The following is a 12274-nucleotide window of genomic DNA, read 5'->3' on the forward strand; positions in this document are numbered from 1 at the left end:
AAGTTTATTGGATGCCAGAAGGTATAAATACCTCTCTGGCGGCCAGAAAGAATGCAGTCCACACTTACATGCGTGACTGATATAATAGTGTACCAGTCATATGCCGCCAAGCAAATCACATGCGCGAGAATACAATATAAGCAGTGACAGAATACAATATAATCAGTCACTGCTTATATTGTATTCTCGCGCATGTGATTTGCTTGGCGGCATATGACTGGTACACTATTATATCAGTCACGCATGTAAGTGTGGACTGCATTCTTTCTGGCCGCCAGGGAGGTATTTATACCTTCTGGCATCCAATAAACTTTAGTTGTGAGTCAGCGCTGTGTGGTGTCCCTTCTTCATCTCTGTCCTGTCGTTTGCGCTGTAGTTATGGATCATCAAAAACACCAACTCGCCCAACAAATGCTTTTGTCGACATGGCGGGCGCAGCTGGCAAATGACAGGGTTAATAAATTGGAGGCTTTTGCCCTTCAGTGGGTGTAGTCAGGCTACTGATGAGTTACTGAACATCGCCGAAAGAGATACTAAGATGGCTACATGCTTTCAGTCGGTTTCATGGCCCCTGGCTTCTTCCGTGTCGGCTGAACTGAACCGGGCATTCTTTCAGCGCAGACTGCTCCTTGGCGACTCTGCGCGACCAGCTTGTGGTCACTGCCAGCGGTGCTCTCTTGTTTCGGCGAGGGCTTACCTGTCAAAGCCCCCTGTAAGCTGATACCCATGTTGTTTGTTTATACTTTCCAGGTGGATTTCAGTGGCACAGCACTCGGACAGCGATAAGGCAAGCGAGGCCAGAGGGCGTCGTCACACACGTGAGTGCCGAATTTGTTTTAACTGATTCGTTGGGCCCTTCCTTCTACCTTGGGGAAACGAAATCCTCCAGGGAACCTTACTGGCTGACTAGTGTCCCTGTTCTTGTTCGAACTATCGCGACGTGTTTCGACTCAATTTGGAAGCTATCTGCCGTCTCGCCACGTATAGCCTTTTCTGAGTAGGCCAATATGTCGGTGCAGTTTAAAACCGGGCCACTATTCTTTATTCCACTTTTGAGTTCATGTTCATTGGGGTAGGCGCTATTAGTTTTCCCGGCTACTGGCGTGACCACAGTTGACCACCGTCTTTCAGCGCCTCCCTCCACTTCTTCCAGTGGTCCGATTTGCTGCCCGCGCTAATAGAAAAATTGTCTGAACAGACTGAATCGCTAAATTAATTCTAAGGTGAAAGCCTTTCTTGGCTCATGAGTGGCGTTCGTCAGGCAAGAGAAATCCGTAGCCAATCCAACACTAGCCGCATAGGAATCCAACTGGCTAAACAGTCCCTTCTCGACTCATCAGTGGCGTCCGCAAAAGTAAAAACAAATAAAAACAAAAAATAAATTTGTAAGAAAAAATTAAAACAAAAATAGTACACAGCACAAAATAAAAATAAAAAGCGACCAACAAAAACTGAGGGAGAAAGATGGTTTATGGTTTGAGGGCGACTAAAGCTATGAGGTGCTGAACTTCATAAAGGGACTCGGGCTTTGAGGGACGCCGTAGTGAAGGGCTCCGGAAATTTCGCCCAGCTGGGGTTCTTTAACGTGCGCTGACATCGCACAGCACGTTGGAGACGGAGAGAAAGAGGACAGGGAAAGGCTTTCTAATTTCCGCTCTCAAGCAGACTTAGTGAAAACCTGTAATTTTTTGGGAAGGGCCATGATGGCAGACCATGGAAGGTTGCACCACGATTACAGGATCTGCGTGTACCAGGTCTGATGAGGCATTGCATTTCGCGATTAATTAGGTTCAAATGGTTGAAAATTGGTGCTTCAGATGTAGCTGTGGCTTATTCACCACGGATGAGGGCAAATTCTTACATAAATTCTTCCTTCGTTGTCGCAACAATCTGTATGCCTGCATTCCAGGTGGCTCTGGATGTCGCGGCGCTTTCCTGATGGCTTCGGATAGCATCGCATGGACACTGCATCGGTAAGTGGCCAATCTACATTCCTTGTAGCGCTTGTGTGAAAAATTTGAGATCACTACGGCGACCCGCATTAGAGCAATGCGAAAGCAAAACGCCCACATACTATATCGACGTCCGTGGCAGTTCTGACGTCCATGTGCTATACCGACGTCCTTGGCTATTTTGACGTGTAAGCCTATTTTTTCGTGTTTTTTAGCGTTTAGTTAACTAACTACACCTCATCAACAATTTTTTCGCACCTGCGCTGTGTCTCATCGTTCGCTTTGGTCCTGTGTTATCGCGCTGCCAAGTAAGAATCCTCACCAACTAGCCCATTTCTCTCTTCTGATTATTTCCCACGGCAGCATTTTATCGCACACTATATGTCGCAAGAACCCCAGGAGGTCAACATTTCCGGAGCCCTTCACTACGGTGTCCCTCATAGCAGGAGTCTGTTTGGGACGGTAAACCCCCTGTAAACCACAAAGAAAACTTCTGGAATTATTCCGTTCGTGGCTCAAACTCGGCGACGCGGCTCATGGGTAGTGACCCGCCTTTCCTTCTGACATCTGTACTGAGAGCGAATTACCCATTCTATCAATAATCGTAGCGTCACAGCGCATCCTACGGAGCTTGTGCTTCAAATGCTTAAGACGTTTAACGACTGGGGACGAGGTGGGAAGGAAATGTGAGTCTAAAGGGAAGAAGCTACGTCAGATCTTCACCATTAAAGCAAGAAATCTGATAAAAGAACAGGATGGAATGCGTTTGGCAGGTACTCGCGGAGTTTGTTCGTGAAAAACATTGAAATCACTGCGGCGACCCGCATTGGAGCAATGCTAAAGCAAAAGGTCCAGATACTGTATCGACGTCCGTGGCTGTTGTGACGTCAGTATACTATATCGACGTCCATAGCTATTTTGACGTCTAAGTGTATTCTCTCGCACCTAATTAACCAATTACAACTCATCAACCAAATTCTTCCCACGGCAACATTTTCCGGAGCCCTTCACTACGGCGTCCCTCATAGCAGGAGTCTGTTTCAAAATCGGACTTTCAGAGATTTATTTTCAGAGAACGACGTAATGGTGAGAAAAAATTTGTAGGCACTTTTTGTTGACGCGACTAAGCCATATAATACTCTCGCATTAAAACTGAGCGTTTCCAACGTACAGCAGACACTGAATGTGCCGCGTAGGGCGATCCCTTTTCTTTAACGTGGCCTTCGGAAGGCGTCTGCCTCGTTCGATGAAAATTAATCGGAAAGTCCGCATCTTCTCTAGCGACTGCGTCAGAAAAGCGGATAGCGGCAAAAGTTTAATTTGCAGCGCAATCTCGGTGTGAGCAGGACTGAAGCAGATTACACGAAGCGGAAGTTATTCGCGTTCGCGGGCGGTCGTATCCAATCGGCTTTGACGCGTATGGTTTCAGCGTGTAGTAGCGGGCCTGCAAAGATGAATTTCATTGGCCCGGTGGTTCCGAGGGTTCCCGTTTATAAGTCATTTCTGGCACTTCGAAATGGCCGCTGTTTTTTTGAGCTCTGGGTCGGAAAAAATCCAACTCTGTTAGGTCTCTGGAACACACACTGGTTTTACAAACGTCCTGTCTTGTTTTCGAAGAGTCTCGAAGATATTTGTGGTAGATGGCCAGAATATAAATTTTTTGAAAACATCGCCGCCGTGTCCTAGTGGTTACAGTAACCACATAGTATGCGGCAAGTGTGATGTTTCGCTAACAATTGTCTCCCGGTGCTAGCGTGGAGCCACCTGCAATGGTTAGAAGGGCTCACCCTGACATTGCTCTCAGCTTTCTCTGGGGTCTAACAAGCCCCGAAAATCTGTACACGCGCTTTTAGTTTTCGCGGCTGCCACCACATACCACGTGGCGCTGAACTGCGAAAATCACGGCGGGAATTTTTAACGTTCTGTACTACATCCCATTGCTTTCCCGTTGCCTTCGAAATAGTTGCTTTGAGCGCACCAACCATTCGTAGGCCATATTTTGCAGCTAGAAGGAAGACTCCACAGTGGTAATCACCATGTTCGGCACTGGAGCTTTTTCGAAGTGGGAGACTTAAAGTACAACAGGTGGCGCTTATTGCTGTGTGTGGGGGAAAGCTGGGTATGTGCTTCGGAAAAAGGGTTGTCTGACCCCCACCTCCGCCGTACCAGACAACGTTACTTAAACATGGCGCTCTAAAGTGAAGTTATTCTCATAATTATTTCACTTTTTATGTTTTTGGAAAGAACGTCTATTCATATGATTCAGTAAATTATATAGGATTGTATTTTGAAGTGTCATATCAGAGCATTACTTTCTCTGTCGTTGTTACTTCGTGGGCATTCTGACTTCCTGCCCCCCAAGAGATATTCCAACCTTATACTTCCGAGTCCACTTACGTGGGCTTTTCGAGACGGTTAGATTTTGCTCCTTGTTTTGTTGTACCTTCTATGCGCTGCAGCTTTGCAGGATGTCCATTTGACCTTCTACACAGCGAGCTCAAAAAAAAAAGAATGACTATGCTGCTTGTTTTGAAACGATTTCTTTTTTTAATCGTTCATGCTTCGCGAACACTTCTAACCTCTGCACATCAGACTGCAGAGCCTGCAATATTATGTTATACATAGCGAAATTAGTCTCTAACCACTGCCTTCCGGAATCTCGTCTTTGTCTCCTCCAGTCTGGGTGTCTTATTTGGAAGCCAATCGTGGCCAAGCGTCTGATGCGCTCCGAATCTTATTGGAGGATCCCACTCTGGCTTCGTCACGGCAGCGTCGCAACAGCGCAGCGTCGCAGATGCGACCTCCGCCGATGCATGCACTGGAAACTTCCAGACAGCCGCGGTGCACAGGGTAAGGGGACGGCACTGCTCGTGACTAAAAAAATTCAGGGGGCACTTTGCCTCCCTAAAGTGCTGCAAGGCGAAAGCGTTTCCTGGCGCACAGTTTGTTTTTATTTGGTTATTTTTAATTTTCTTTATTTTTGTTCCCTTTCTTATTTTATTGTTTTTATTTTTTTATTTTCATATGTTATTTTTATGTTTTATTTTTGTTTATTTTCTAATTTGTGTTTATTTTTTCTTGACTTTACTCCTTTTATTTTATTTATGAAACCCATGCATTCACTAGATGCGCCTTTATTCATGCTGAAACCTTGAGCCTTCGTGGCGGAGTGGTACTGTCTCCGCTTCATATGCCAAAGGCCCTGGTTCGACTGTTTCCCACCCTCGGCGCAGTTTCTTTTTAAGCAGTGACGCCGAAAGGTGGACAAATCTGCCGACACAGCTGCCGACACTGCTGCCGACGCGTCTGCTAACGACAGTATGAGGCATTAAAGGCTTTCGCCTTAATTCTTGCTAGGAGGAAAACTATGTCGTGCTGATGTCCCTCTTTTGGTGCATTATAGGCGCAGATATGAAGGCAAAATGAAGCTGACGTAGACAGAAGTCGAATGCCACTTTTTCTAACCCAAGTGGAGACAGGTGTGGAATCTCGAAAAGGACATTTAAGCAGCCCAATATTGCAAATGGACGGTTTCACCCTGGTCCTTTGCAGGACGGGCATTTGCCAATACGTTCCCAATATTTGGCCGATTACCTCAGCGGCTTGGGAGAGTTGCGTAAGCGAGGCTTCGGCCGAGAACTCTTTCAGCTGCGCCAACTATTTTCAGCTCGTTTGCTCAATGACTTCACGCTAGGCCTTTCACGTCGCGCACTCAACTAAGAAGGGCATACACTTCTCGCAGGCTGGTGGAGCTTGGGATGGTGAAGGGGCTGCTACCGCCAACATTAAAAAACCGCCAGCTGTGCTCTCTGGTGTGCCCCAGGTGTGCGCGATGCATCAAAGGGTGGCAAGTGACGAGTAGAGGTACGTATGGCGTTCCGAAATTCAGCAACGCTTATATGACGCAGTACACGGCGATAGTTACAGCACGCGTCAGGTAGTCAGTAACACAAAGTAGCGGAGGACATCTCGGACGTACGAAGAAGCCTCACAGAGGCAACTTTGCGCATCGAAATTCCGGGCTGTGCGGGTGTGTGCCCTGTAATTGCTCGGCGTTTTTTAGCGCGAGAGAATGACAGTTAATTGCGCGGGGTGCAGTGATGCATTGAAAAAATTCAGGGGGACACTTTGTTGACCTAAAGTGCGGTGAGGCGAAAGCCTTCAACGCGGTGGTGCTGCTTGTGTCACTGAAGTATGCTCAAGATGTTAAATAAAGTACACAAGTGTTTATGAATCGTAAATGCTGGAGACACTGGAGGGCGCTAGGGGGGCATCCGTCTCATTCGACACCTTTCAGCAAACACTCTCCAGCGTCCTAGACAAGGAGAACTAAATATGCGTTGGCAGGAGGTAGCGTAGACACTAGCACGCTCGGCTGCGGAACGTATAGATGGTGGTTCCAATCGCATGGTGCACAAAGATTTTTTTTTCTGGCCTGACTAGAAAAGCATGACACCTCTGCTGACGACCTTCTGTCGAGAACGGTGAGGCATTAAATGCTTTCGACTTAATACGCAGAGCTCTAATGAAGTGGCCAGCGCTGGCTTGGGCTTGAAGCATACTGCCGAGGGATTTCGTTTCCTTTATTTTCATCGTTATGTAGGCACTGCATATGACGTCATGAGGTCACCTGGGGTTTCGCAATGTCGGGCATGGACAATGACAATGCCATGTTTTCCGCTTCATGAGCAATTTAGTGCCTTTGTATTAAAACTGGCAGTGCGATAAAGAGAGCGCATTAAACGGCTTGCTGCATGCGTCTAATTCGGTGTACGCGCCATACGTTGTAATCGGAGTGTCAGCTCAGGTGAACTACTGTTTACATCGAGTACGAACAAAGCACTGATGCAGCAAGTAGTCATAGCTGTGTTCATCGTACCAACTGGAGTCCAAGAGTGCTCCGACCTAATGATTGCCATCTCCTATACTCCCCGATATGCCTTGTCATACTCACATGTTCGGCAATAGACTGTTCTCTCTTCTAGGGATCCCCAACCACCGCAGTAGATCAGTTACTGCGCTCGGCTGCAAACCGGAAAGACGCGGTTTCGATTCCGGACGCGGGTGTCGAATTCCGCTAGAGGCGATATTCTATTTTAGAGCCCCGTGTACCGTGAGATGTCAGTGTACACTGTAAAAAAAAGATGTGAAATTACAGATATTTTACAGAAAGTTTCTGTTGCCGGAAAGAAAAATTCTGTGGCCCAACCAAAACATAGTTCTGGATTGGGTAATGACAGAAATTTTCTCTTTTTTATCCGGTTGCTCACACAAGGTAGGGACAGTAAAATGAAATCAACTACGTATGCATTTTACTCTTTTGCAAAATTCTTGCAAAAGTATGTAATGAATTTAGGTGTTATTTATTGCAGGTAAAGAATACTAAGCAAAATATCGCACCGCATTTCTTTTTGCTGCGGGGCAGCAAATCAGTTTCGTCATGGCGCCGCCGTAGGCAAGTGCGTTGGTTCAGCGCCGGAGAGCAGGACCTTTTATTTTGGAATACTCTCTCCAGAAGGTATGTAGCATCACTTCTATTGCTGTGCTACAAGTATAAGTTGCTTTCCTTTGATTCTGTTCGTTTTTGTTGTTGGTGCTGGCTGCGGGATTGATTCATGCAGATTGGCTATACTCAGAACGCTCCTGCTACATGTACTAATGGGGCTGTCACAATCGTCGACACGAATTAGCGGTTGTTGTTCTCTAGATTTAAAGTTTGTAATTAATGAGGTTTTAGTTAATGAAGAATGAATGTTCATGAGGAGGCGACAAGCTACAACGATGGCGGAAAAAAGGCTGACGCCGTTATGTAGGGTAGGACCACCGGTAAAAACGGAACCACGCGGCCGCGCAACTCAGTTGCTTGGAGTGAGCTCCGTGTGCGCTAAAGCAGCGACGCGACGAGGCGAGGGCCGCGGTAGTTCGCTCCGTTGCTTTGTGTACGAAACTTAACGAAGTAAGGGGACAGGCGACGTGCACCAGTGCCTTGCACCAGCGGTTATGTGCTTTCTGTCAACGTCTGCGGATCTACAGAGCGTCACTCAAGGCTTGAGTTTCGGTACGTAGAGTCCATCCCGTTCGTGGAGATCATGACTGGTCGTCCGTGGGGCGTCGTTTCGTTTTTCGTCCCGTTGGCGTTTGGTGGCCTCTTGGGAATGTCACGTCGCGGGCTCTATATTGTGACCCGCCGGGCATCCGGTCGTCCTGAGGGGCGGCTCGTTTTCTCGTAGACGTAGCGTGGCCTCTTGATTGGTGTTTCGTGGGAACCCGCTGCACGAGCTCCTAGCGTCAATTTTCCTCCAACTTGAATTGTTCGCAGTGCTTGTCTCGTTGCGCGTTTATATCCTTGGTTCTTGGATGCGCGCTCCCTCTCCCTCTCAGGTTCTCCCTTTCTCGCCAGCACGGCGCCTTTGACGCGTCAGTCGATCCCCTTCTACGCTTCCTCGCAGTTGGAGTGGCTATACATCGTTTGATCGCGCGACTCTGTCGCGAAGCCGCCGCGCAGGCTCTGCCGCTGGTGAAAGAATATGGGTGCCATGCAGTCGCTGTTGTTTTTCGACAAGCATCTATGCCTGCAGTGCGCTCGCCCTTACCCCGCTGCAAATATTGTTAGTCCTTCATTGCCAACTAAGTAGACTGGCCTCTCCTTTTTTTTAAATTTTGCGGATATTCCTCGTAGCCGGGGCAAAAGAAATATTTTAATTACAGCGGCTGTGTAGGCGGCAGCGGCGACGACCAAGTCGGCGCGCTAGCAGGTGCGAAGATAGGTCACTGATTTCTGCGAGAGGTGTGCTTTAATTCTACGTTGATGCCATCCGGCTTGGTAAAGATACCCGTAAACTGTCACCTCGGTCTGCCTGAGCGAGAGAAATGCCTGCACGAGAGAAAGCTGCATAAACGCCGGCTAATTTTTTTTTTCGCAGCATGCCTTTGGAAGTTTCGAAGTCCCATCTAAACGGTGGGCGAGTTGCTTCATGTAATCCACAGCAATATCGCATCAGACAGTATTCGAAAAGGGAATCAGAACATGGCGCTGTGTTTTGTGTCCTTTCCTGTGGCCACTTTCTTGTGCTGTAGTGCATTTTCAGCTGTGTCCATTTATCGGGTTCCACATTTGTGCAGTGCACTTTTACCACACCAAGAACATTGGAACCTCTACCAACCACTACTGAACATGCCTATGAACTTGCCGCAGCTGTAGGGAAGTGCATCGGTATCCGCAAGTGCCTGCTTTGGAAATCCCGTACTTGGAAGGTAAGTAGCGTTGCATTTTTTTACTGTAAAGAAATATTTGCAGCTTTTATTTCGATTGTAATCAGATTGCGGGCTTCTGCAGCTTGTGGGACAAGTGAAAAGGGCAGATTGGTTTTCATGAGAAGGCTGTTGATAGATGTGCTTGTGGGGACAGTCACACCATTACTCTAAAGTATCAGCTAGGTGTTGCAAAATTTGTAGTTTACAGCCCTTCCTGTCCCAGAATAACCGAGGGTAAAGTTAGAGGGGTAAGTTTTCTTATAAAAGCATTTGATTTTATATTTTGAAACATTCTAATAGAACACCTCTTGAGTTCTCGGCAAATATATTAAAGGTTGGCATAGAAAATTTTAAAACTGCTTTCTGATCGTTCTTTGTGGTGACATTTTTCTTCTTTCTCAAAATTTGATTTTCAGATTTGGCAACGTTCTGAAAGAATACTTAAGCTTTCAGAAACTATAATACGATTGCGTATTCACCACACAGAAAATGCTTTCCTTTATCGATTTTCATGGTCATGTCGAACAGAAAGGAAGTAGTTTTGTGGTGCTTCGGCTGGGTTTTTCTTAAAAAAAGCTGATGTTTAGGTTTATGTAAATTTTTCGCAAAACGTGTGAGGCATAGAAAAGAAAATTTTCCGTTGAGATCACAAAATGCCTCTCACAAAACTCGGACTGGAATAAAAAACTCTAAACGCGAAATCATTCATTCTTCGCACTATAATAGATTGGAATAACTTGCCATCACACATAGCAACTGAGGTTAACGTACAATCGTTTCAGCATTCGTTAAAGCAAACCACGTACTAACAGATTTGGTATTTTTGTTGTATTATGTGCATTTACTGAGTATTTTATTCTGCGTTGTTTGTTGTGTTTTTTGTGTACATTACTAGCTTTAATTCATTATTACGTGTACCTTGTTTCAAGTGCCTGTGCCATATTTTTATGCTTGTATCGCCCCCCCCTCCCCTATGTAATACCCTCGCACGAGGGCCCTTAGGGGTATTGTAAATAAATAAAAATAAAAAATAAAAAGACGAGTTATCTTTTTTTGTGGCTAAAGAACCATTCATGAGTGAGACAAGCCACTTCTGACTGGCCAGGCTATTATTCCTGATCGGTAAAGGGACCAATAAGCCTTTAAATTATAAGTATTGTATGTTTCTGGCACTACGAAGTGGCGCAGCTCGTAAACAGAAAGCCAGATGTGTCTAAGAAAATGATTTCTTTCATACTTGCGAACGCAACATGCCCTTTATTCAATTTTTGCAGTACACTGTCTTGGAGCAATGTCACTGTTTCTGACAACACATAACTTGTCAGCGATGCTATTGTTCTATAAAAGTTATACATTGTTTTGTGAAAGCATTGAAAGATGAGTGTAGTGCATCTTCATTGGCATATGTTTGGGTAATGCAGGGCACGCTAAACGAGACGTGTATTGAAGCATACATGCAATGTCGCAAGTGTCAACTTTTCATGTATTTTTCTGCTGCATAAATTGCGGCCACAGCAAGCATGATATCTTACAACCTAGGCACTTTTTTTAAAATACCGGTTTTTGGTCTTTCCAGAAATGTATACCTGCAGCATCTGTCATGCCAATACCAGCACAGTCTCACTCTTCCTCAATCATGCTGCCTTGCATAAAAATATTAGCCGGTTCAACACCAAGTGCCCATATCAGCATTGATGCAAAATGTTCCGCAAGATCGGCCCACTTTATAGCCACTCAGCCTGTGAGCATACGAGGATAAGGGATTCGGGTGAAACCGCTGGCATTGCTGTTGCAACACAGAAGGTTGACATTGTTTGCACTGTGGATAATTGCATTCAAGTTTGAATGGATTACAAGTCGATTGTAGCCCATTTAAGGTGACACATTCTTCAAGGCATGGAAGTGAAGTGCCCTTTTCCCAGATGCCGAAGAACATACAAGAACAAAGCATCATTTTCTTCACATATTTCTCGTTTGCATGGGCGAAACATTCAATGCATGTCGCTTCCTCTTGCACAAAAGTCGAACCTTCCATCAGCTGCAGTTGCACAAGACACAGATGTGTCTCAGTTGTTCTTGCCAACAATAGAAATGGCGTCAGTCATAGAAGGGGAGATATTAGAGGGTCAAGCAGCTTGGTGCGAAGACGACGCAGGAAGCAGCAAGAAGGGTGTGAAGGAATTAAGGGTGAATTAAGGGTGAATCCAAGGTGAATTAAGGGTCCGCTACAAGAACAATTTAAACTAAGCAAAGCGAGAGTTGTTCCACGAATTTATTTGTTTTCTGCAGCAAGTATGTCATCTGTAAAACAATTTTGTGGAAAATAAAGAAGGTGCAGAAAATGCAACTGATATTTCCTGCTTTTTTATTGAATGTTTCTGTGAAACAGCAAAAAAAGAATTCCAACAATGCAGGAAATATATATATATGGAGAACAGAAATTAATATATATTTTCTGCATTTTTCAGAAGCTTTCTGTGCGGTGGAAACATATTTGTGTGAAATCACAGAAAACTTGTAAGAACAAAAACAAATATTCACAGAAACTTTCTGTGTGGTGGAAACACGTTTCTGTGAAATCACTGAAAACTTTCAAAACACAAAACAGAAAATTACAGAATGTTTCTGCACAATGAAGAAACATGTTTTTGTGAAATGACTGAAACGTTCTAGAACGGAAAACGGATAATCACAGATATTTTCTGGCAGGAAAGCTGCCAGACTTTTTCTGTTATTTTACACAAATTTTTTACAGTGTACGTTAAAGAACCCCAGATGCTCGAAATTTCTGGAGCCCTCCACTACGGCGTCCCTCACAGCCTGAGTCACTTTGGGACGTTAAATCTCCGTAAACTATGCACCCAAGCAATTTTTTTTGCGATGCGTTTTGTTGCGGACATTAGCAAGAATTAAAGGAAGAGATGACAAAAAAGCAAATACGTCTTTTGTGAGGTGATTGCATATAGAAATGCATGAAAGATGCGTGAAAAAGCAACGCCTTCTATTTCAACTAGAGCAGGGCATCCTCTTTCCACAGGCTGTCGGTCGGCTCAAGGCGGGGATCCCTG

The 12274-nt window shown here is 45.4% G+C and overlaps 1 protein-coding gene across 1 annotated transcript in view; it reads left to right on the top strand.

Moving 5' to 3' along the window:
- LOC149348604 (uncharacterized) overlaps nucleotides 1–12274 on the top strand; it is a 172829-nt gene that overhangs the window by 117325 nt on the left and 43230 nt on the right. The gene's annotated exons all lie outside the window — the stretch shown is intronic.

The sequence above is a fragment of the Amblyomma mixtum genome, chromosome 4, assembly GCF_055824585.1.
Source record: "Amblyomma mixtum isolate Tamu chromosome 4, ASM5582458v1, whole genome shotgun sequence".
Classification (NCBI taxonomy): Eukaryota; Metazoa; Arthropoda; class Arachnida; order Ixodida; family Ixodidae; genus Amblyomma; species Amblyomma mixtum.